Raw genomic sequence first — 24,707 nt, 5'->3', positions numbered from 1 at the left:
GCAAATCCGATCGGCAGAAGGCACCATTACACACATAAATGTATTCAGTTTTATTCATTAACCTCATACGGTCAAATCCATCTCCGTGTTTGTTGCAGCTGTTTTTAATCCTTCGGCTGTGACAAAGTTTGTTTTCTGTGCAGCGGTGGGGTTGACGCCGGCTGCTTGGGAAAATGTTCCCTCCCAGGTGAATAAGGGAGGTTTAAAGCCACACAGCGTGTTCCTGTGTCTTCGTGGTACCTTTTGATCCTTGCATCTTCTTCAACACATTTAAATGGAAGCCCATTCTCGATGAAAGCAGCATGCTAATGTGGTTGGTGAACATTTGTGATTTGTAGAACAAGTGGAAGCAATCAGAGGGAAATGTCTAACATATGCACAGGGGACTTGAAGTCCTGCAACGTGTGATTACCTGTGACATGTCAGTGATGTGAGTGATGCAATTTAAGTGAGGGTGAGAGCTGAGAGATTTCCTGATTTAATTAGCTCGTTCTGGCTGTTTGAAGGAAAAGGGAAAGAAAACAAGTGATGTGACAATTGTGGCAATGATCATAGTAATTCTTTTGACCTTCTTTTGTTCAGGTCTGCTAAATGGATGTGTTCATCAAGATAAATGCTCAGCATACATATACAGAGCATTTACATGTGCCACGGGTTAGCTCCTTGAGTAGGAGGAGCTAAGTGACTTCTCTAGAGGCACCTTGACCTGAAAAATTAGGTCAGAGAAAAGGACACTTAAAAACTGGGATGTATACAGTAGAGACTTTTTGTTTTCTAAATGATTTTTGAAATAGTGTTTCAGGTTTAAATGCATTGTGTGTTGACTAATTGTCATCAGCAAAAACTTACAAATGAGTTATGATTCGATACAATGCAATACATTACAATATGATGCAAACATGATGCGACATGACCTGAGTATATCTTCTGTACATTCATGCTGCGTCTCTTTTTAACTTGCATTTTCTTGGTTCTTTTTAAGCACAGAAAAGAAAAATTTCCTATACCGTATTAGCTAACGTTTCGGCTACTTCCTGTAGCCATCCTGAGAGCTGTGACGGTGTTGGTAGCATCACTTTCTTCTCCGTTTATCTGCGGGCAGCAGAGGACGGTGTTGCCCTCTGCTGCCCACGTCTAATACCTAATAAGATAATGGAAGAGTTTTGTTTTTCTGTGTTTAAAAAGAAACAAAAAATGCATGACCTGAGTATGATGCAGTACTGTATAATACAATGTTATAGGATAGGATAGGGTAGGGTAGGGTAGGGTAGGGTAGGGTAGGATAGGATAGGATAGGATAGGGTAGGATAGGATAGGGTAGGATAGGATAGGATAGGATAGGATAGGGTAGGGTAGGATAGGATAGGATAGGATAGGATAGGGTAGGGTAGGGTAGGATAGGATTCAATACAATACATTACAATGAGATATGTGATATGGTATGATACAAACAGATGTAATATAAAAAAATACAATACATATTGATACAATAGGGTAGGGTAGGGTAGGATAGGATTCAATACAATACATTACAATGAGATATGTGATATGGTATGATACAAACAGATGTAATATAACAAAATACAATACATATTGATACAATAGGGTAGGGTAGGGTAGGGTAGGATAGGGTAGGATAGGATAGGATAGGATAGGATAGGATAGGGTAGGGTAGGATAGGATAGGATAGGATAGGATAGGGTAGGGTAGGGTAGGATAGGATTCAATACAATACATTACAATGAGATATGTGATACGGTATGATACAAACAGATGTAATATAACAGAATACAATACATATTGATACAATAGGGTAGGGTAGGATAGGATAGGATAGGATAGGATAGGATAGGATAGGATAGGATAGGATAGGATAGGATAGGGTAGGGTAGGATAGAATAGGGTAGGGTAGGATTCAATACAATACATTACAATGAGATATGTGATACGGTATGATACAAACAGATGTAATATAACAGAATACAATACATATTGATACAATAGGGTAGGGTAGGGTAGGGTAGGATAGGATAGGATAGGATAGGATAGGATAGGATAGGATATGATAGGATAGGATAGGATAGGGTAGGATTCAATACAATACATTACAATGAGATATGTGATACGGTATGATACAAACAGATGTATTATACCAGAATCCAATACATATTGACAGAATAAGGTAGGGCAGAAAAGGCCAGAACAGGACAGGACATGAGGCAAGACAAGAAGAGAAGATACGAGGCAAGGCTAGGCGAGGCGATGCAAAACAATATGATGGAATATGATTAAATATAACCCAATATAAACATTCCCTGGTCAGATTGGAATCTCACAACCCCCCCGATCAAACTTGACTTTGAAGGAAACAAACATGGCAGCACAGAGGGGCACACTTTATCACTTCTCCTTCTGATTCGCTACATGTTTGCCATCAATATTCGGACAGTCCAACATGTTAAATATCCCAGATTTGGGATCGGAGTGATCCAGATGTGCTTCAGAGCAGACCAGATTTCTCATAACACACCACCACACACAGCAGGAATGTGCAGCATTTGATTAGAAAATCTTTAAGGTTGTATGGTAATTGGGGCGTCCCTAAGCTTGTCCTAAGAGGAGGGTTTGGTCAAAAATCATCATCTTGCCGTGTGAACCAGGCCTTAGCAGAGAAGCTGCTAGATCTGGCCACGCAGAGTTAGACTAAAATAGTATTTTACAAGATTGTAAAGACAGAAATATTATAGACAGGTAATGGTTGTACCTTTAATGTTCCCCAAAATCTGATGAAAACATTTTTGGACCAAACAGAACATTTTCTAACAAACACTTGTAATTCATTAGCAGCAAATTTGGCTACCATTTAAACTACTAGCCTAATTATAGTGTGGCATATTTCCTCAGCCAACTTTGCTGTTCAGCTGGTTCAGTTCTCATTATCATTGTTGCAAATATTATTATCCTCTACAAACCCCTGATGCAAGAAGCCTCATCAACACAGAAAAAGACTTTAAATAAACCTGTGATGAGTGCTAACAACTGTTTCATGAACAGGTGCGTAACTCCAAAAAAGATGACAACAGCTTTAATTCAGTAAAATAAATTCAAATGCAAACACTTTTTCTATTCTATCTGTGTATTTTCTGCACTTGGCCAGTATAAGAGCAGAAAATAACCTGAAAAATCCATAATAGTCAATAATCTCTGTGGTCTTTGTTCTCCTGAGTTAAAAAATTATATTCATGTATGCAGAGGAATGTCTCCTTTCTCTCTGCTGCTTGATCTTGGCATGCCTTGTGAGCTCAAAGTGTGCAGCCTACCTCCCACCCTGCTGTTAGCAGCTCACAGAGACACATTAGAGGTACATCATGTCTCATGTAGAGACGTAAAGACTGAGAGGGGAGCACAGTCATCTTCCATTATACAAGAAACAAAAGAAAACGTATTAAGTTTGGCTAGAGCAATTATCATAAAAATACATTCTTTTGCATGGCTGTAAATCTGAATATTTCCATACGCATGTTATTAATCCAAATTACTTATTTAATCTTTCCATTTTTCACCCACTTAATTATCTGCTAGCTGAAACAGATTTATACACATGACATTTCTGTACCATTTAAGCACAGCCCAAGAGACTAATAAGGGCTATACAAGTGTTACACACAGCTATTTTAACAAAACATAACCAACATTTTAATTAATGATGTTTCAGTCCATCTATTTCTAGAACTGTGGCCAAGCATGATTGCTCCGATTAAGTAAAAATACTCGTATTCATAACGTCTTTCATTCACAGACAAAAGAGGAACATTTAGCTGGCCCTTTTCCCCTCAACTGTACTTGTTGTTCTGAGTTAATTTAGAAGAAAATGGGTTGCTAACAGCGCTGGTCTTTTCAATATATTGTCCTACAATGATTGTAATTATTTGTGAATAACTGGTGGAGTCTTTGCAACAGCTGGGAGGAAAGGAGAGAGAGCAGGAGGCAAGGGGAAAAAACAATCAAAAGTTGTTTCTTTGTATTTCCCTTTAAAAAAAATACTTGTTTAAAGTAACAACAGATAGTTTTTTTTTAAACTTTAAGCTAGAGCTTTAAAGAGCAAGTCACCCCCAAATCAACTATTTTTTTCTGATAAACTATATAAATGCGTGTCTAATCGTGCTGCATACACGTGTAGTCAATAGTTTTGCACTTTAGTGCATGTTAGTTAAAATTTAAATTTTCTGCCTGAAACTGTCAGTGTTGTGCCGTTGTCAGGTAAAAACTCTGCACTGCATTTGAATTTAAATCTGCCACCGCTATTGGCTAAGAGGTATGCTATGATGTAAACTGGTACATTATGATGTCACAATGTTGTGAGTGTGTGTATTTGTTAGTGGCTCCACCCTCTCGGTCTGCTAGGCAACAGCATTTGTTGCATTTTTCAAACATGAAGTGAGAGTGAAGTACGCCTCTTGTAAGGGGTGACTTGCTCTTTAACAATGAACTCTGTGATTGTTGGGTTGAAAACTTGACCAGTTTCTTATTTGGCACCACTCTGTAGCCCTCTAATGACCAAAAACCAAACTTGAGAGTTTTGTGGAGCGGGTAGGTCCCTTATAGAGGGAGCTCTTTCCCTGCTTCACGGCTGTTAGCTGTTATGCTGGCAGTTAACATTTTCAGTTTGCTGACCATCCGTATAAAGCACAAGAAGAAGAAAAAGAAGAGTTTGTACTTTCTGTTGGTATCATGGCAGATAAAAGAGTAAAAAGCAAAGAGTTAAATTCGGGGTATAACATCGGCGCGGCCGACACTAGTTTGAGGGAGCTAAAGGAGGCTACAAAGTCACAGGCTAATGGTGACCTGGCTTTGTTGCAATTGGACTTTTAAATGTATTTAGCACATTCATTGAGCAGTTACATTTGTTGTATTCTTTCAAATTTCACAACATTACAACAACAATGCTCAAATGGAGTAGGCTGAAGCAAAGAAGCTTATGTGCACCTACCCCACATTACAACATTATACTATTCACAATATTAGACTTTTTGACAGAAAATGTTTTGTTTATGAACCTTTCATGCATATTTTGTTTTTCAATTTTATATTTTGTTTTATAGCAGCTGTTCAGGAGTTCCATTTAACTTAATGAATATCCTGCAGTCAGATGTCCAGGTTCCTTGGATCTTATTTTCTTTACGTAGTCGTCGAGCATGTCTGGCAATGTCAGAGTTTTTTTTTTGTCAAATGTTCGTTTATGTATACATTTGTTCCTTTTAGATTTCTCCCTTGTTTTAATAAAGCTGTTTTTTGTCTCTTGTTTGTAGATCTTAACATGATACTTGGTCTGACTCTATCCTTACGAGGAAGCGGGTAGCAGGCTTCTATGTCTTTACTGTCTAAAGAGATTCCTTTGCTGTTCATGAACTGAACAACCTGTTGCTCCACTGACTACAGATCCTGTTCAGTTACTACTCCATCTGATGCTGCTGCCCTAGAAAAATAAAACATGTGCAACACATAAACGTTACAGCAGGCCACTGGCATAGGTACGTGGCTTTACATCCAAGCCTGAGATGATTATATCATTCATTCTGCTCTGTCTGACAATCGACTTTCCAACACATGAATTTTTTTTATCCTTTTCTTAATTTTCTTTTCGTAGGTCTTTCAATTCCCGCATCAAATCCATAATTGTTGTTTGTTGTGTTGATATTTTCTGTGTCTCACAAGTTAAGAAATTTAGGGATTTTTTTTATCTCTTCTAATTCCTCCTCCATTAACATTGGTTTTCTTTGGCCCCATCTTTGTTGGTTATGATAGTTGAGTATTGGGTCCCCACCCTCCTTCCAAGCCTTACAGCAACTCTTCTCTTGGCAAGTAGCTCTACCTAAGCCTGGTAGCTTGCCTGGATGGTTGTAGCAGGTATCTCAGCCTGGAGCTCAAGCTGGAAGCGGAGGTGTATCCCAGGTCAAAGTTAGCCTTAAAATCATAATATTTTTGGTTCAACAGTGTGGCTCTTTTTACTTTGTGGTTTATTTTTGCATTAGCTGGCTCATGTTAGCACTAGCTCGTTGTTAGCTGGGTTGTTTACGACAATTGTCATTCCACTTGCAACCAGTAGGTCGGAGAAGCAGGAAACTACTCTGTGCTACTTTAAGAAACCAGCTTTCACAGTCCTGGGTTTGGGACCCTGTGACGTTAGTTCCTTAACAGGCCCAAAACAACCCTCACACTACAGAAGAAATAGTAATAATTCCCATCAAATTAATCAGCAAACCCAGCACTACAAGGCTATCTAAACTATTTTTTTACCATTAAATACCCTTTTTACCATTTTTTGAGGAATAGCCTTCAAAATAGGCCTAGACTCTCAGACTAAAACCCACCAAATGGTGATTCACCTTTGCTTACAATAATAATAATCACAGAGTACAGACACAGCAGGGTTTTAAGCACCCTTCAGCACTCCAGCCCCATTTAAAACCTCCACTCAGCTGCTTTGAGTAATAAAGGGACACTCTGAAAGGCAATGTTTGATTTCCAATTACACTAAGGAAGTCAGGGATTACGCTGTCTGGACCAATAAAATTTCATTGTCTCCTCAATTGGGAGTTAGAAGATGGAGATAGCGAGGCATGTCTCATTAAACGCACTTTGCCTCCCCTGCGCCTGGACTGAAAGGCTAAATGCCTCAGCACTTGCACGTGGAAAATGGACAGTTTCTGCTCCTCATAAGAGCCAAAAAAAGGAGACAGTTAATGCCAAGCAGCGGCTCTCGACTATAATTCCTTCACTTTAAAATCGAATGCCTCCTTTTTTATGGAAGACAAGTGGTGAAGTGAGAGCCCACAGACGTGTTGAGTTTGCCTTATTGCACCGCTGCTTGTGCGCAAGTGTGTGTGTGTGTGTGTGTGAGAGAGAGAGAGAGAGAGAGAGAGAGAGAGAGAGAGAGAGAGAGAGAGAGAGAGAGAGAGAGAGAGAGAGAGAGAGAGAGAGAGAGAGAGAGAGAGAGAGAGAGAGAGAGAGAGAGAGAGAGAGAGAGAGAGAGAGAGAGAGAGAGAGAGAGAGAGAGAGAGAGAGAGAGAGAGAGAGAGAGAGAGAGAGAGAGAGAGAGAGAGAGAGAGAGAGAGAGAGAGAGAGAGAGAGAGAGAGAGAGAATGTTCCCATCACTCATCAGCATTCAGAAGCACAACATCGTCACACTAAGTTACCCGCCTTCACACACGCTGCCTTCAGGAGCCCGTTAGAACAGTAACATGGATTTCCAGGACATCGCTGCTTCAGTTACCCCCCCCCCCCCCCACACACACACACACACACAGACACAAAACCAGCTGGGATTTCACCAAACTGCTCCTTTCACTTTATGTTGTGTAACTCCATCACCTTTCAGAGGAACAATCCCACCAGGGAGCTAATCCACGAGAACATCTCAGACCTCCAAATTAATGTCCTGAATTAAACATCCATCCCTTCATTGATCTTCTAGTGACTGTGAGAGCGAGTGTCATCTGGAGAGGCGTGCCTATAGGTGTGATGGGCCTTTGAATGGCTGACAAAGCTGCGTGTACAGAGTGAATACGAGATGAAGAGCTGACGAACGAGAGAGCGGAGAGCAGATTAATCACCTGACAAGTGGATGGAGTGTCCATTTGTGCCTCAGGGACAGACTGCAGATAGGAGGTGACATTCAGAAGCTCTTAGGGGGACATGGAGGCACTTGATGCTCCCACACATATGCTCACAGATGTAGCCCCAACACCCCCCCCCCCCCCCCCCCCCCCCCGATGTTTGCATACAAACAAGAAAGTCCAGATCCCAGTTTCTTGTAATGTTGATCAACCAAATCATTGCCAAAGCAATCCAACTCTTAGTTATGATGTTTGCATCCAAAAATCAAGGTCACAGCATTTTCAGGCTTTATGATTTTAAAGTTAAATGGTGTGTTTGTACTCTGATTTGTCATCTGACTCATTATGGACCTGAGTGTCAAACAGGAAAAGCAGCATTCCTGTTATGGGATGAAAATGATAAATGACCTGCACTTGTCACATTGAGAGGACTGTTTGGACCCAAAATGCAGATACCCAGGATGGCACGAAGCAGGAGTTGATATAAAGAAAATCCTTTTATTGTAGGATGAGTCCAAAAATAAAAATAAATCCAAAAGGCAGGGAGCCAAAATCCAAAAATCAGGAAATGATCAGGAGATCCAAAAACACCAGAGGAACGGGCAGACTGACAGAAAAAATCACGCTGACAAACAACAATGAACCGACGAGACAATGAGAAACAGACAGGGGGCTTTATAGACTGGGGCATAATGGGAGGCAGATGAGCTGCAGGTGTGTGGGGAGAGAACCAGGTGAAGGCAATAACTAATCAGTGAGGAGGAGCAGGAAGGAGCAGGGGAGGACATCGGACCTGACTGGAGAAGAACACACACACACGCACACACACACACAGCTGGAGAAGGACATACACACACACACACACACTAAGCTGGGGAATGACACACACACACCGAGCTGGGGACAAAGAGGCTGGAGCTATAACTGGAGGGGCTGGGGATGACCTGAAAGGCTACAAACAAAAGGCACGTAAATAAGAAGCAGACAAAGGACACATGAGGGCGCTAAGAGACACAAAAGGGGAATCTAAAGAGGGATGGAGGACATCAGGAGACACATGGGAAAAGATGCAGACACAGACCATGACAGCACTTGTACAGCACCTCTCAGAGTAAGGACTCCAAAGTGCTTTACACTACAGTATATCATTCATCCATTCACACACACATTCACACACTGATGGTGATGAGCTACTGATGTAGCCACAGCTGCCCTGGGGCGCACTGACAGAGGCGAGGCTGCCGGCCCCTCCGACCACCACCAGCAGGCAAGGTGGGTTAAGTGTCTTGCCCAAGGACACAACATTCCAGAGCCAGAATCGAACCTGCAACCTTCTGATTAATGGACAACCCGCTCAACCTGTTGAGCTACTGCTGCCCTGCTGCTAGTTCTGCAATCATAGGTGTGAGACTACAGGAAACAATCCAAACAATCCTAGAGAAGATGTGAGAAGTGGTTCCGATTAATAGTCCGAAGTGTGTTGGTGACAGCGGCCCATGAGGTAGACGAGTAAAAGTGTTAGAATAAAGGGTCAAAGAAGAAAAGAGGGTCACCACCACCTTTTAAAAGCTGCCCTCTGTCAAACTAAATGGATACAATTGACTAGACCGCAGACATCACATACGTAGACACCCCAATGAATGGCGCTGCCTATTCGAGCTGGCGTAGCAGAGGGCCGCCATCTTGGGTGGGTCCCCATTCGTCCCCCAGTGTGTTTATTTTTACTGAGGAAAATGAACCTTTTTCACAAAGTCAGACATGTAGTATGGCATGGTAATTAAAATATAAATACAATTAAACAAAATAAAATAAAATATAAAATCCTAAAAAGCAGGCTAGACAAGTCAATAGTATCCCCGTGATCTGTTTTCAATAATGCAACCGTAGGCTGCATCCTGCGTTGACTCCTGTTGGGTTTAGAGATAGAGGAATCCATCCAATATGGCGGCGACTCTGTTACACTCTCCAGCGCCCAATGGGGTATCTATGTATTCATGTCTATGGACAAGACCATTGCAGGAATAAGTGGTTAAACTCATGCACAAACCTTAGCATCACTATGATAAAACACCTGCTGTTAGAAACATGGCTACTGCTAAACCAAATCTATCAGCTCAGGGAAAATGAATCAGAGATGTTGTGTTGTGCAGCAGATGGAGGTGGTTAGAAAAGAGTTTGGAAATCAAAGTGCAGGATCAGTTTTCTGTACATTCCCTTTATTAAATACATATGAATGACTTGATAAAAACACTAAATATTCAATGTTTATTTAACTCAATTATTATGTTTCTGTTCTCACTAAAGTCCCTGCTTTAGATCTTTACAACATTCCTCTGACCATGATCCTGATCATGCTGGAACCTTTGCTAAACTTTGCATCAGACTTTCCCACTTTCATCACAGCGAACAGCATCTTTAATGTCATTACTCCAGAGATGTGAAGACATTTTTTCAAAGTATAGCATTGAAATTAAAAATTAAAACATGTAACACTTAAATAATTCACCATCTCTGCTCACAGGGGCTGATTTATGAGTTTCAGCACATTCTGAGTATTTTCTAATGAAAAAGAAAGATACAGATATCTGAGAAAGCCACACGGTGGTATTAATGTGATTTTAATTATGCGGTTGAGTTACTGACGCTGTTTAAGCCTCATGTTGTTTTATGCTCATTCTGTCAAATTCCGCCAAGTGTCCAGAGTCTGGGTCCCAGAATAATTTAAATGTCATTGCTGCTGTTTTCATTAAACCGACTTTCTCTCACTGATCAGTTCCGTAACCTCAGTCAGCTGCTAGCTGCACACGGTCTGGTTTCACACTGGGACCCACACAGGACACCTCCGCTGAACAGCAATGCTTTAATGTGGTGCTGAATCTTTGGCATCAGATGAAATAAAAACATGTTGAAATTTCTCACACAGAGCTCTCACACATCCTTCCATCCATTTTCTTCCGCTTATCCAGAGTCGGGTTGCGGGGTCATTAGCCTAAGTCGAGAAGCCCAGACTTCACAGTCCCCAGCCACTTGGGCCAGCTCCTCCAGGGGAATCCCAAGGCGTTCCCTGGCCAGGTGAGAGACATAGTCCCTCAAACGTGCCCTGGGTCAACCTTTAGGCCTCCTCCCAGTTGGACGTGCCCGGAAAACCTCACCAGGAAGGCGTCCAGGAGGCATCCTGATCAGATGCCCGAGCCACCTCAACTGGCTCCTCTCGATGTGGAGGAGCAGCGGGTCTACTCCGAGCCCCTCCTGGATGACCAAGCTTCTCACCCTATCTCTAAGGGAAAGCCCAGCCACTCTTCGGAGAAAACTCTTTTCGGTCGCTTGTATCCGCGATCTCATTCTTTCAGTCACTACCCAAAGCTCATGACCATAGGTGAGAGTAGGAACGTAGATTGACTGGTAAATCGAGAGCTTTCACACATGTTTATTCACACGGCTAAAATTCCAGTTGCAAATCAGAAAACCAATCGTTTTCTCAGTGAGTAGGTTAACCTTTAACAATAAAATCGTAATAAAAACTAATGACAATGTGTTCATCTACAATCAAAATCTGTGTGCATTCTGTTTTCATATATTAATGAATATACAATACTGTAAATACACTCGATCTAGCGGGATGCCAATTTCAATCCCTTAAAATAAACAGCACAACACGCAAAAATAGCAAAAACATGAATACAATGCAACTAAAATACAAGAACTCAAAAAAAAAAAAACACAAAAAAAGAGGAGTTATCTGGGAAAATAGGTCAAACAGAACTGAAAATACAAAGTTTACAACTTTTTGAAGCATGATGGTCATATTGGATTTTGAGGATATGTTCACATTGCAGGTCTGAATCTTGAGCTCTTAATGTTTTGCTGAAATTCGATTTGATCATGATTTAAATGCAACTGCCATCAGACTCCAGTATGAATGATCTACGGACCTGGACTTACTTGTGCAGGTAACATGCAGCATGCTGAAGTAAATTGTAAGTACCATAAGTACCACCCACTGAGAAGGTGACCTATTGGTAGAGCTTCCGCCTTAGAGCGATTGGGGTTCATATCCTTGTCGGTTCATATCAAAAACTTTAAAAATGGGACCTAATGCCTCCGTGCTTTACACTCAGCTTTAAGGGGTTGGGTTGGGGGGTTAAGCCACCAAATTGTTCCTGAGCACAGCCAAAGCTGCAGCTCACCGCTCCCCATGGGGATGGGTCAGATGTAGAAATGTGATTTTGCCAGTGTGATGATGACTAATGGGACTTTAACTTAAATATGGGTGCTACACCTGTCACATGTGATCTTAGTCCTTCCAGTCTCCTCTTCCATAGAATGGTTGTGTTTGTCGACATAAAAATCAAATGAAATGCAACATGATCAGACTTAGAGCTGTTACAAACATTAGCTTTAAAGGTGCAAAAATTAGGGATGAACTAAGAAGAACATCATGTGGTCAAACTTGGTTACTGCAACCTATTTTTCTGAGCAACAATCACTTCCTCACTGCTGTTCTTTGAGTTGCATGGCTGTTGCCAGTTACGGATCGGTGCCAGATTCTAGAAGATAAGCAAAGACAAGTCCTACACAGTAAGTTCATAAATGCATTGTCATATCTGGTGTTAGCACTCTTGGGTGTTTTACGGTAAGGAGTGCTTGCTATACCTTTTTCAAACAATGGATGTCCATTAATTTTCTTAAGCTCAACAACCAAAAAACTGAAATTTTACTATTTGGCAGTCCTAATCCTTTAAACGACATTGTGAGTCCTCTTGGTCTTTGTTCTGATTTTCTAAAACCCTGTGTTAAAAATCTTGGCGTGTTTTTAGACGGTTCTTTTAATCTTCACAGACAGGTGAGTGCAGTGGTCTAACCAGGTTTTTATCATTTAAGGCAGATAGCAAAGGTGAAGCTATACTTCCTGCTAATGTCCTCGAACATGTCATTCATCTGTTCGCGTCCTGCCGATTGGACTACTGCAACTCTCTGTATTCTGGCCTGGACCAGTCCTCCCTACACCAGCTTCAACTGGTCCAAAATGCAGCGGCCCGCTTGCTGACTGGCACCAGCAAGTGGGATCACATAACCCCGGTTCTGGCCTCTCTTCATTGGCTTCCTGTCTCTTACAGGATCCTTTTCCAAATTTTACTTTTTGTTTTTAAATCCCTTCATGGCCTGGCCGCTTTTTACATCTCTGAGCTGCTGTCCACTTATGTCCCTGCCAGAACCATGAGGTCCAGCTCTCAAGCTGTCACGTTGAACGGATGGTTTGGACCCAAAAATGCAGTGACCCAGGATGACTCGAAGGCAGGAGTTGATATAAAGTAAAATACTTTTATTTGTAGGGGGTAAAACAAAAAATAAATCCAAGAGGGCAGGGAGCCAAAATCCAAAAACCCAGAAAGCTGAAAAACAAAACTCACTTGGATATCAAACTGGGGACAGGAACGGAAGCTCACACAGAGCACTAAACAACGCTGACAGACAGACAACAATGAACCGACACCAGACACAGACAAGACAGGGCTTATATACACAGGGAGAAGTGATTAGGGAAAATGGCGGCAGGTGTGTGAAGTGAGACCTGGAGAGAAGACAGGTGAATCTAATGATCAACATGGGCAAACAGAAACAGATGAGGGCCAAATAAACCCAAAAAAATTTGAAAACACAAAACTAAACCTAAAGGCTGCGCGAAGGACTAACACGCACACACCATCACACAGAACCGGAGCAGGACACCACACACACACACACACACACACACACACACTGAGCAGGGGACTGACACACACACATGTCGAGCTGGGGACAAAGAAGCTGGGGACTACAAGGACACAGAATGTAAATGAGACCTGGAGGGGCTGGGGACGAATGAGATGACGCAGGACCTGGGAGGAATTGACTTAAAGGACTACCAACATAAGACACATAATGGACGCAGACAAAGGACACATGAGGGCGCTATGAGACACAAAAGGGGAATCTAAAGAGAAATGGAGGACATAAGGAGACACATGGGGAAGACACAGATGCAGACCATGACACTAGCTCTTTTAACAGTTCCAAAAACCCGCCTTAAGAAACTGTGGAACAAGCTACCACTCAACATCAGGACCACACCGAATCTAGAGCATTTTAAATCCCTTCTTAAGATGCATTTTTTGATCTGGCTTTTAATGCAGGTTGACTTGAGCATCTTAATAGTTTTTAACAGTTTGTATTATAAATTGTGACTGTTGTGTGCTCATCTTATTTTAGGTTTTTATTGTTGATTTGTTGTACCTTGTACAGTGCTTTGGGTGTAGCTTTGCTGCTGTAAATGCGCTCTATAAATAAAATTGACCTTGACCTTGACCTTTACGAAAATGATTTCTTCGGCATTAGAGGAAGTGTTGTCTGCTGTCTTGCTGTTACAGGTCTGAATGACTTGTTAAAGGCAGTAAATGTCATGGTGCAGTTCGGATCCAAGCACAGGTGAGTGATCTTTCAGAGACAGCCTTGGAAATTTTAAAGAGTTTATTAAAGAAAGTCAGGACTGGACACCAGCAGGCAAGCCAGGGAAACAAAGCGGACGAACCAACAAACATCACAGGACAAACAGGGATTAAATACATGAGGATGAGGGAAAAACAGGTGAGCAGGGTAACGAGGGGCAGGTAAGACTATCAAGCCGTGGCTTCTTAGAGGTACAAGAAATAACTTCCGGGTCACTCCTGTTTACTGGCTTTGGTACTTTAAACCACTCTGGAGCTTTTTGCCTGCCAGTGTTGAATTATAAATACCGGCGCTGCAGCGCTAGATCAATGCAGCTGTCAACTTGTGTGAACATGACCTGTATCAGACTAAAATGTATTATATTTGCTTGTGCTGACATGGGATGGGAAAATACCACCTTAAGAGGCATGTGAGTTCAACCGTTGGAAGTGCCAGAACTGTATATGATTTATGGAGGCAAGACAAAAAAATAACAGCATGCTTGTTAAGTGACATTTTAGAAAAAACAATGCAATTATTGGAAAATATTTGTTTTATTTTGTGAGATTGTTTGGGGCTGATTTTAAAACATTTAATTTACAATGTAAGATAGTGAAAAACAGCTTCCAATGATCAGATCCATCACTATAAAATAAAAAGTCAGGATTCTGGCTCTACACTAAGATATCTGAAGAGACTTGACGTGTAATGTCACTGCAGCCTGCCACAGATAATATGAAGCAAGTTTCTGTTTCCCTGACAATAACTGAAACTCATACTTGACAGCACTGAAAAAATGCAGCTTGTAGCACAGATAAACACGATCTCAGACAGTTTTCTCACTCGTTCAAGAAACAGGGAAGAAAATCAGGCCCTGGTGGTTTTAGTGCACAGTAGGGGGTATTGGTCAGTGTTTGGAAACCAGTGTAGCATCATGAATATCCTGTTTTTGACCTAAAGGTCATGATCTGCTGTGTCTGCTCGAGCAGAGACATAAAGTCTCTGACATGCTAATCTACATGAGACAGTGGCCAACGTCTTTCGTGCACTCTGCTCATCTGAACTGCTTCACCTCTGTCAAGACGAAGAACTATTTTGATAAATACATAATTAACAACTTTGTTAATTACCAATAATAATGTGAGCCCAATGTTCAATCAATCTGTGAAATGACAATGTTATCGCTTGATATTATAATCCTGTGATCAGTAGTATTTTACAAGTAATTATAATCTTGGACATTTGCACTAGACACCAAGGACATGTAATGCTAAAGTCACACGACACATTTCCTTTTGTCTGACCCAATCAGAACCTTCGTTTCTGGCTAGGCGTGGTTATCTGTGGTGTTTGTATAAAAACTCTTTTTGCATGTCAAATTCTGATTTGCCAGTAAACCAAAATGTGACAATTATAAAAACTATTCCACGCCACCTCTTCGTTAGTTCAAAGCGTTCTAGAGGAGTCTCGGACAGGCCATCCGGACTTCCTCTTCACCCATAAAGAACCTCGACAAGCTGGATAAAATCTGTTGCAAGTAACAACTGACCGCAACGGTTCCTTCAGAATAAAAGCTGAACCTCACGACCCCTTTAGGGTCTCGGAGATGCCAGTGATAACCTGTCGTGACCTGGAAGCATTCCAAGACTAGTGTGGTCGGCACCGCTGCTTTTCTACCGGCTTTGGTACCAAGGAGGGTCCAAGAGGACCTCATCATTCTGGATCTAACGGAGGCTTCCCTTGGGGTACGTAGACCGACAGATGGCATTTCATGTGTGTTATAAATCTCCTACTAAAGTTTAGAGCGAAACATTCACTCCCACTCAGAACTAACTGCTTCTCCGGATCCACTGGTTCTGAATAACATTCCACACACACACCATCATCATTTCACGTCTCACTCCACCTTAGTTCCATCAGTACACAGAGTGTTAAAGTTAGTCTTGTTTAAACTGTGTAGAAATAAATTTCTTAACTATTTTAAACCTGACTCTCTCTCTTTCCTTGGAGTTAATACGAAGTGTCACTTAATCCCTGCAATAAAAAGTTCTGATCTTCTGGTTAAAATAGTCAAAGATCCATCAGATTGAAATTTCATATTTCTACGGAATCTCACATTTTATGGTTCAGAAGTAAGATGTAAACGACCCATTCTTTACACCATGAAACAGTCATGAGCACTGGAAATCCATCAAACCTTGATATATTTTCACTTTTCTTTGGAGGTGGGGTGTTAATCTGGCTCCAGAGTAGCTGGCCCGATTTCAGCTCATCCAGAGCCGCAGGCAGCTGCTTCCCTGCTAGGTCACTAAACACCACCTGCTCCACCACCTGGAGACCACAGGGACTTTACTCCTGGGCGCCGAGGTGATTAATAAACCCAAATAGTTGTTTATAAATGAGCCAAAGGTGCACTATGACCTGTCGCTATCAACAAGTCACCACCTGTGCTCACAGCCATAGTCTGAGCGTGCACGACTGAAGGCTTGTGTCGTCATGTATATTTAAATAAACATTGTTTTATAGAAGCTAAGAATTAACCTGATATTTCTATCACATAATGCATTGTACAGCCAACAAAGATATCAGAGACGACTGCCTAAAGGTTTCCACACAAGCAGCAGAAGAGAAAATGAAACAAAACATGAATCCAGACAGAAATCATAGGAGCACTTTGCTGTAAATACCAGAATATTCTACGGGCTTTTCTTTTTTCTTTTTTTTTTTCTTCAAAAAAGAGTCTTAAAATGTAATTGTGGATCAGCCTAGGCTTAAAAACAATGTAAAAATAAATTGCCTGAAGTACCTGCCAACCAAACTTCAGTGAGGCTCTGGTCCCAGAGACATAAACCAGAGGTTTGGTTTCACATCAGCTGCTGTGCAGGATGAGGAAGCAGATGCATTCTAGTGTGTGTGTGTGTGTGTGCGTGCGTGCATGCGTGCGTGCGTGCGTGTGTGTGTGTGTGCGTGCGTGCGTGTGTGTGTGTGTGTGTGTGTGTGTGTGTGTGTGTGTTATACCAGAGGAGAATCATCTCTATAAAACCCCTCAGGTAGAGTAAAGATTGTCAGTGACTCATCTGGAAGAGACTGCCACAGGGAGGTTAGAGGACACAAAGAAGAGCTTTTATTTTTGAATGTTTTTCAGTGAAACAAGCTTCCAACAGAAAACCACTCATGCAAGGAGAAACCTAAAGTCCTGTAAACACCTGTTAAAATAAACTGTGGCTGTTTAAAGTCTCATTAATCTAGTAAAAATCTTACTTCAGGTGTTTATTTTCAGTAGATAATAAGTTGTTATTCAGTAAGTTCACATTATTTTAACCTGTGGTACATAATTGCAGCATAATTTGTAGATTTGCGCTGTTTAAGTCACTTGATGCAGGTTTGTTTTCACTGGAAAATGCTGGAATGAAAATGAGCAATTTTGAAGCAATGTCTTTCTAATGTAAAGTTTTGTTTCTGTCCAGTCATGACACCAGTTTACAGCTAGATGCTGAACTTTTAATTAGCTATTAAAAAGTTCCAATCTTCTGGTTAAAAGTACCCAAAGATCCATAAGATTGATTTCATATTCACTATGGAATCTCATGTCTTATGGTTCATTAAATAGACGTAAATTAAACCCTTACAAGAGCAAAAATTGGACTTAATCTACCTTCCAGAAGCATTTGTGGTTTATAGTCTCACACAAGAGAAGAGTAGTTTAAAGAAAAACAATAAAAAACAAAACTAGTTGCCTCGTATGAGAAAATTACGATGAGATTACAATGACACTCGAAAAATAATCATCAATTGTGTATCTACAACTGATTCACTTTCAGACTCAAGGCAGTTAAAGATGGCCGCCACAGTTAGTTCACATCATCGACATTAAGAAATACAAAAACAGCTATAAATCAATTTGTTTTACAAATATTGGGATAGAGTTTGGTCTGGTGGTAGCCAACCGTGATTCACAATGTATCTTTGCTTAAACATAACCATGAATTGTTGGGGTCATCTTCAAACCTCCGTAGATGATTAAGAGGCCACACTTAGAATCAGTGATTCATGCATTTATCGCTTCCAGACTCGATTTTTCCAACTCGGTTCTAATTGGTGTAAATGTATCTGTCCTAAATCGTCTGCAGAAAGTCCAGAATGCTGCAGCCAGATTTCTCTCCAATGCAAATAAACGCTGCCACACCACTCCCATTCTGGCGGATCTACACTGGATTCCAGTGCAATTTCGAATTCAACACAAGGTTCTAACTTTTACTTACAAAGCCCTGAACGGTCTAGCCTCCTTATACCTCTCAGAGCTGCTCACCCCCTGCATCCCCCCCCCCCCCCCCCTGCTGATCATCGATTGCTCATAGTCCCTAAAATGAGGTATAAAGCTCATGGGGAGCGTGCGTTCGCCTTTGCAGCTCCCAGACTTTGGAACGCACTCCCTCTGGTGGTACGCCAGGCTTCTTCACTGGCACAGTTTAAATCCAGCCTGAAGACACATTTTTTTAATTTGGCTTTTGGTCAGTGATCAGTCTTTTATGCTGTGACTCTTCTCTTTTACTGACTTCTGTTTTTATTGACTTCTCTTTTATTGGCTGTTTTATACATTTGTATTGTTTTTAGGTGTTTCTATTTTATGACAGCTTTTATCTGTGTTTAATGTGTATGTATGTGTATTTTGAATGGCTTTTTAGGTTTAACTCTGTGCAGTGCTTTGGTCAGCTGACATGCTGTTTTTAAAAGCGCTATATAAATAAAATTGGATTGGATTGGATGAACATCAAGTGAAAGTTTAAACGACCCTCTAATCTCAATCTAGCTTTGAATCCTGAGATTTTCATCATTAACATCGGCAAATAGGCTAGGTTTTAAACACAAACACGGTCACGGAACACTCACTCCTCACCTCGGGTATCTTCACTGGTTCTGCAGCCACCAGAACCGGAAACCCACATTGCGAGAGGAAACGAGACAATGCTAAGTGTGAGAGCAGCAGTAGCTCAGGAGGTTGAGCAGGTTAATTGGAAGGTTGCAGGTTCAATCCCGACTTCAGACAGAGAATTCTGCTGTTGTGTCCTTGGGCACGACACTTAACTCACCTTGCCTGCTGGTGGTGGGCGGAGGGACCAGTGGTGCCCCAGGGCAGCTGCGGCTGCATTGTAGCTCATCAACACCACTGTGTGAATGTGTGTGTGAATGAGTGTGTGAATGAATGAATGATACACTGTAGTGTAAAGCGCTTTGGAGTACTCTGACTCTGAAAGACGCTACACAAGTGTGGGTAATTTCTTATTTATCATAAACACCAGTCACCGTTCTCTATGTCCAAACGTCTTTTGTTGTCTGTATTGTATTTAATTTTCATGTTTGTACAATTTAATATTTATAAGAACGTGACAATATATTGTACAAATGTGAAACTTACATAGTTGTAATAATAAAGTTATGATGTTATATCATGATATTGCTCTCATTTTATTTAGCGTGGGTAGCAGCTCATATGCTTTGTTATTTACAGCTGTAGCCAACAATGTTAGAATGTTGTTAGGAGGTATGAAAAAAAATTTAAGCTAATTTGTTTTCCAAATTTGCAATTGCAGCTTTAAAAGCACATTTAAAATGTGTTTTAATTTGAAATGCTTGGACCATTCCCTTTCTTTTTTGCGTGTGCTGTGATATTAGTCACTTATGCGTAGCACAAGAGGGTTGATATCATACCGAAGAGGACTAGAAACTCCCAAACATGTATTATGAAGCAAGTCCATTAATATCTCCCCACAGTACAGGGATGATGACAGCTCAGCTGACTGCAGGCTCTCTTATTAGGTTAATCCAGATCTGTGTGACAAGTGATCAAGAGTCCGTCTGGTGGTTTCTGCCCATAAACACATGCTCGTCATGTCTATGTTGAGTCCTGCTGTTTCCATACAGAGCAGAGATCAGAGCCTATAGCTCACACACAAAGCTAAGAAGTAGCAGAAATCACCAATTATACCTCCTACGGCCACCTCATCATCAACAGCCTGTAGTCTAAAACATGCAAACATACAAACAGCATTAGCAAAGGCCCTTTCTCTTCCTCCTGATCTGTCTCTGATCTGAGCTGACGACTTGGTCCTCCAAAGGAGGAGGAGGGACTGATGACGGGGTTGTCTCAAGTTGGATGAAAAGAAAGAAAGAAACCATCCACTCTGCAGCACAGTTGTACATAATAGATCACAAACAGATCAGATGAAGATGTGAGGATCAAATGGCGGATTTGAAACGTAGAGGATCTTTCACAGCTCAGCTTAATGATGACATCCTCAGAAGGAGGCCAGAGGTTTTTGTTCAGATGGTAGAAGGGAGGGGGCGAAGTCAAAAGAGAGGAACCTCGGGCAAAGGTGCCTTCTTTTCTTTCTCTTCTCAGTGAACGCTGCAATTGAATCAGAAGCACAACTGATACTTGTGTGTCCAAATCATCCCCTCCTTCGTCGCCACTCTACCTCCCCCTACGCCTCTGCAAAGGACCCCCAGCCATGGAATGTGTTTCTGCTTCTTGCTTTGAAAGCAGCTTCTAATAGAAAACAGATGAAAAGTTGCAAGAATTTATAACTGAAGCGTAGAATGAATTAATTGAGGAAAAACTCAGTCAGCATGTCTGGTATTTATATTGAAACTTGTGTAAAAAGCGAAGCATCAGAGGTGTGCTGAGGTATCCAGACATTATGGTTGACTTTCTTTAATAAGAAAGAAGAACTGATGAAGATTCAGAGACAGAGAGGAAGGTTTTGAAGAGAGGAGAGGACAGAAGAGTGTAAAATAAAAGAAGATGAGCACGTCTGAAGACTATTTAAAGAAATAGCAATCTCTCTCTCTCTCTTACTGCCATAATAACACTACAGCCCACATACAGTAGGCTCCATCTGTGTCTCGGCTCATTCCCAACCCACCTACTCATGACAGTAAAAATAGCTTTAAATAATTACTCGACACGTGGAAGGTGACACTTTGTGTTTGGTTCTGTAAAATGAAAGCAACACGTGTTCATTTTGAAGGTTTTAAATTGGATAACTATTGGTGTTGTTTCACACATCACCCGTCCACCATCCATGAAGGACACCAAGTTATTCTCAACCCAGCTAGGAGACAATCTGTGAGTCAGCAACGAGACACCTCCCTTTGGAGATGTTTACCAGATATTGTTTTCAAAACAAAGCCAGCTCTAAAGCAGCAGGGATTTAAATTTCTTATGGTCAAATCGTGTCATTTGGTCTCTCCACACACAGGTAGACCAAAGGTGGGGAAGTCCCATCCATAGGATCACTATTTTCACCACAACAGAACCTTTATTTGATGTGTGTTTGTTAAGCCACACGTTTGCAACCTAAGTTATTTTGCATTGGGACATTTGATATCAGCTTTTCACCGGTATTCAATTTACCGATCCGATAGTCTAACCCCAATAACCACTGTTGTGCCTGAACAAGTTCAACTATCGTCTGTGAACTCGTTCATATTTACTGTGAGCTGAACTTGCTCGTATATTGTCTGATGAGCGTTAAAGTGAGCACATTCGTCCTGGCGTTTGTGAACAGGTTTATCGCTCTATCCCCATTGGAGAGAAACAGAGTTCCACAGAGCTAAAGCCGAGGCTAAAAACATGCTGTTCACCATAGTTATTAAAAGCTAATAGACCCCACTAACGTGAATGCCAATAGCGGTCCATGTGTCTACTTCAATGTCTACGCTGTTGACGATGGGCCCTAAGGTGCGTTTCATTCACCTCGGAAAAAATTACAGCTACATGTAACATTGATTTTAGATGCACCCTTACAGGTTTGTCTTGTAAAATAAACATTTCCACCACAGCTACTGCAGTTACGAGGAGCAGCCATATTGAACCTCGAAGTGTGATTAAAAACATTCTCTGACCTTCTGAGTGGCAGATCCGACTTTGGGAGGTGTTCCAAGTGGATTTTCCTATCGGAAGTGGGAATTTCTGAGTACTGAGTACAAATGGAACAGTTTGACATCAAATCCAAAAACACTAGTCAAGGAGTCACATCGCTAATTTTACTTATTTAGCTGCTATTGTTTTGTTCCTTCACTGTCTCTTAATCCATCTTCACAAGTGAAGAACCTGGGCGTCATCTTTGACTCTGAGCTGACTTTTATCCAACATATTAAAAATATCACCAAAATAGGTTTTTATCATCTAAAGAACATCGCCAGAGTCCGCCCCATTCTCTCTCGGGCCAATGCGTAGATTCTGATGCACGCTTTTATCACCAGTAGAATGGACTACTACAATGCCCTGCTTTCTGGTCTTCCTAAAAAGAGGATTTCAGGTCTACAACTTCTACAAAACTCAGCAGCACGTGTCCTGATGAAGACCAGGAGCGGGAGCACATCCAGTTTTAGAATCACTGCATTGGCTCCCCGTATGTTTCAGGATCGATTTTAAAATACTTTTAACGTTTTTTAAGTGTCTTTACGGTCTAGGGCCTTCTTATCCTTCAGAACTGCTTATTCCATATGAACCCACACGGTCTCTGCGCCCCTGTGGGAGCCATCTCCTTGTCATCCCTAAAGTCAGGACATATCGACGGCGAGGCGTCCTTCCAGTACTACGGTCCTCGCCTCTGGAACGAGCTGCCAGGGGACCTCAGGGCTGCAGAGAATGTTCATGTTTTTAGAAACAGGCTCAAGACCCATCTTTTTAGCTTAGCTTTTAACAGATTACTATCACTTTTTAAATTAATTAATTGATTAATTAGGTTATTTATCTATTTATTTTATGTATTCTTTCCTTATACATGCTATTTTTAAACAGTTTTTTACCATAGATTTATGATCAACATTGTTTTAATATCTATATAACTTTTTATATTACAATTCTTATTTTAGCTCTAATGATTTTATATTTTAACCTTAATTTAACCTTTTTCCAGTGTTTCCTCTGTGGATGCTTTCCAGGTGTGCCTGGGTGGAGGTGGGGGGTCTCCGCCTTCCCTGCCCTGGGCGCCCTGTGTCGGTGCCTCGGCTGCTGCTGTTGATCTGCTGCAGTCGGGGCGGCAGCAACTTTTTTCTCATGCTATTGAGATCATGTAGGGATAAAAGCTGCAGCCGGGTACGAGTGGGGACTGAACTGGTCAACATGTTGAAAAAAGAACTAAGAAGTTCATATTTAAAGCCAACTTTCCCAACACAGCCAATACCGACATAAACCGATGTGCATTTATACACGTAACACCTAATATAAAAAATAAACACAGATCATGACACAACAATGATGCACGCTATTTGTTGAAATTAGGCGATGCCATTAAATCTGCTTCATCTTGGAAAGAGCACTCACCAACACTCAGCAACACAGCAGTCTTACGAGTGCAATCAGAAAATCAGCACTTAGTCTGATATGACTGAATGCTTAACACGACTCTGATTCTCTAATTGTGTCATCTTTACTACAAAACAGCAGCGCGGTGTTATTCATAACCCGTTAACATAAATCAGCGTCCTCGTAACACGGAAGCAATCAAATTAAGTTTGTGCATGTTTTAAAAAGTGTGGCTAATTTCTGTTTGTCTGGGAAAAACATCAAAGATTACGGAAACGCTGGGAATGATTTATAAAATGAATCGTGTTACGGTTTGGAGAGCAACAAACGTTGAAGACGATTAACTCTGAAATTGGAATGAAAATGGTTTCAAGTGGGGTTTATTCCTTAGAAGATTCAGCTCCTTTTCACTGATGGCTTGTGATGTCTTAGAAGAAAATTAGGTAATTGATTTGAGTTTTCTTTAGAAACCTTCGACAAGTTTAAAAAGTTAGTTTGTAGGTGGATGAACTTTACTGCGGAGGACTGAGCGTCCATGTTTAGGCATTCTCCAGCTCTAATAAACTTACAAGAGGCTTAAACCGAGGCGGTCCTTCAGCAAACCTCTCACAGCCTCAAAAACTCGGACAAGCCCGCCGTTGCTTCTGCATTTATGCATGATCTGCACTACTGCTGGTCCCTTGTGGACGATTCATAATTCATGCATGCTGTACTGAAGCAACTGGAATTGCTACCTCCATATCTGCATCCACCACTCTGCCCCCTTTCATCAGCAACTCCAACCGCTCCTCTCACATCACAGCAGATTCACCAAGCCCTAAACAATGAACGTATACCCAATCTGCAGGGTGAAGTCCAACCAAATTAACTTCAGATCAGAGTCCAAACAGTGATGGTGCTGCTGGAGTTTGATCTGAAGACAGAGTAGGAGGAATCCTCTTGTTCACACAAATCAGGAGGGTAATAAAGAGTCTGTTGCCAAGTCTGGATCACAGTTGCATCAGTCTATAATGTATCATCCTTTTGGCAGGAAGTGCATCAGCTGCATGCTAAAGAGCACCGAGTCTGAACTATAGGGGCTTTGGAGAGGGGTGATGTAACAGGACAAAAACATGTTATTACTTCTTCAGTTTGCACAATGACAGCAAGTCAGTAATTAATCAAAGTCACATAGACTGCAAGGCCTCGAAGGAAAACATTTATAACATAGATGAGAGCTTTTCGCCACTTTGTGTGCTTCTAAATGTCCCACTGATGTGGGGCTGGGTGATACGGAAAAAAATCCTGTCACTATATTATTTTTCATTTCAGTT

At 41.3% G+C, this 24,707-nt stretch overlaps 1 protein-coding gene across 1 annotated transcript in view; it reads right to left on the bottom strand.

The window, feature by feature from the left end:
• Positions 1-24,707, bottom strand: part of LOC107386662 (LHFPL tetraspan subfamily member 7 protein) — a 150,470-nt gene that overhangs the window by 112,687 nt on the left and 13,076 nt on the right. The gene's annotated exons all lie outside the window — the stretch shown is intronic.

Source organism: Nothobranchius furzeri, chromosome 10, assembly GCF_043380555.1.
Source record: "Nothobranchius furzeri strain GRZ-AD chromosome 10, NfurGRZ-RIMD1, whole genome shotgun sequence".
Lineage (NCBI taxonomy): Eukaryota > Metazoa > Chordata > Actinopteri > Cyprinodontiformes > Nothobranchiidae > Nothobranchius > Nothobranchius furzeri.
Note: the sequence above shows the minus strand (reverse complement) of the source record. Positions and strands in the feature narration are given on the sequence as shown.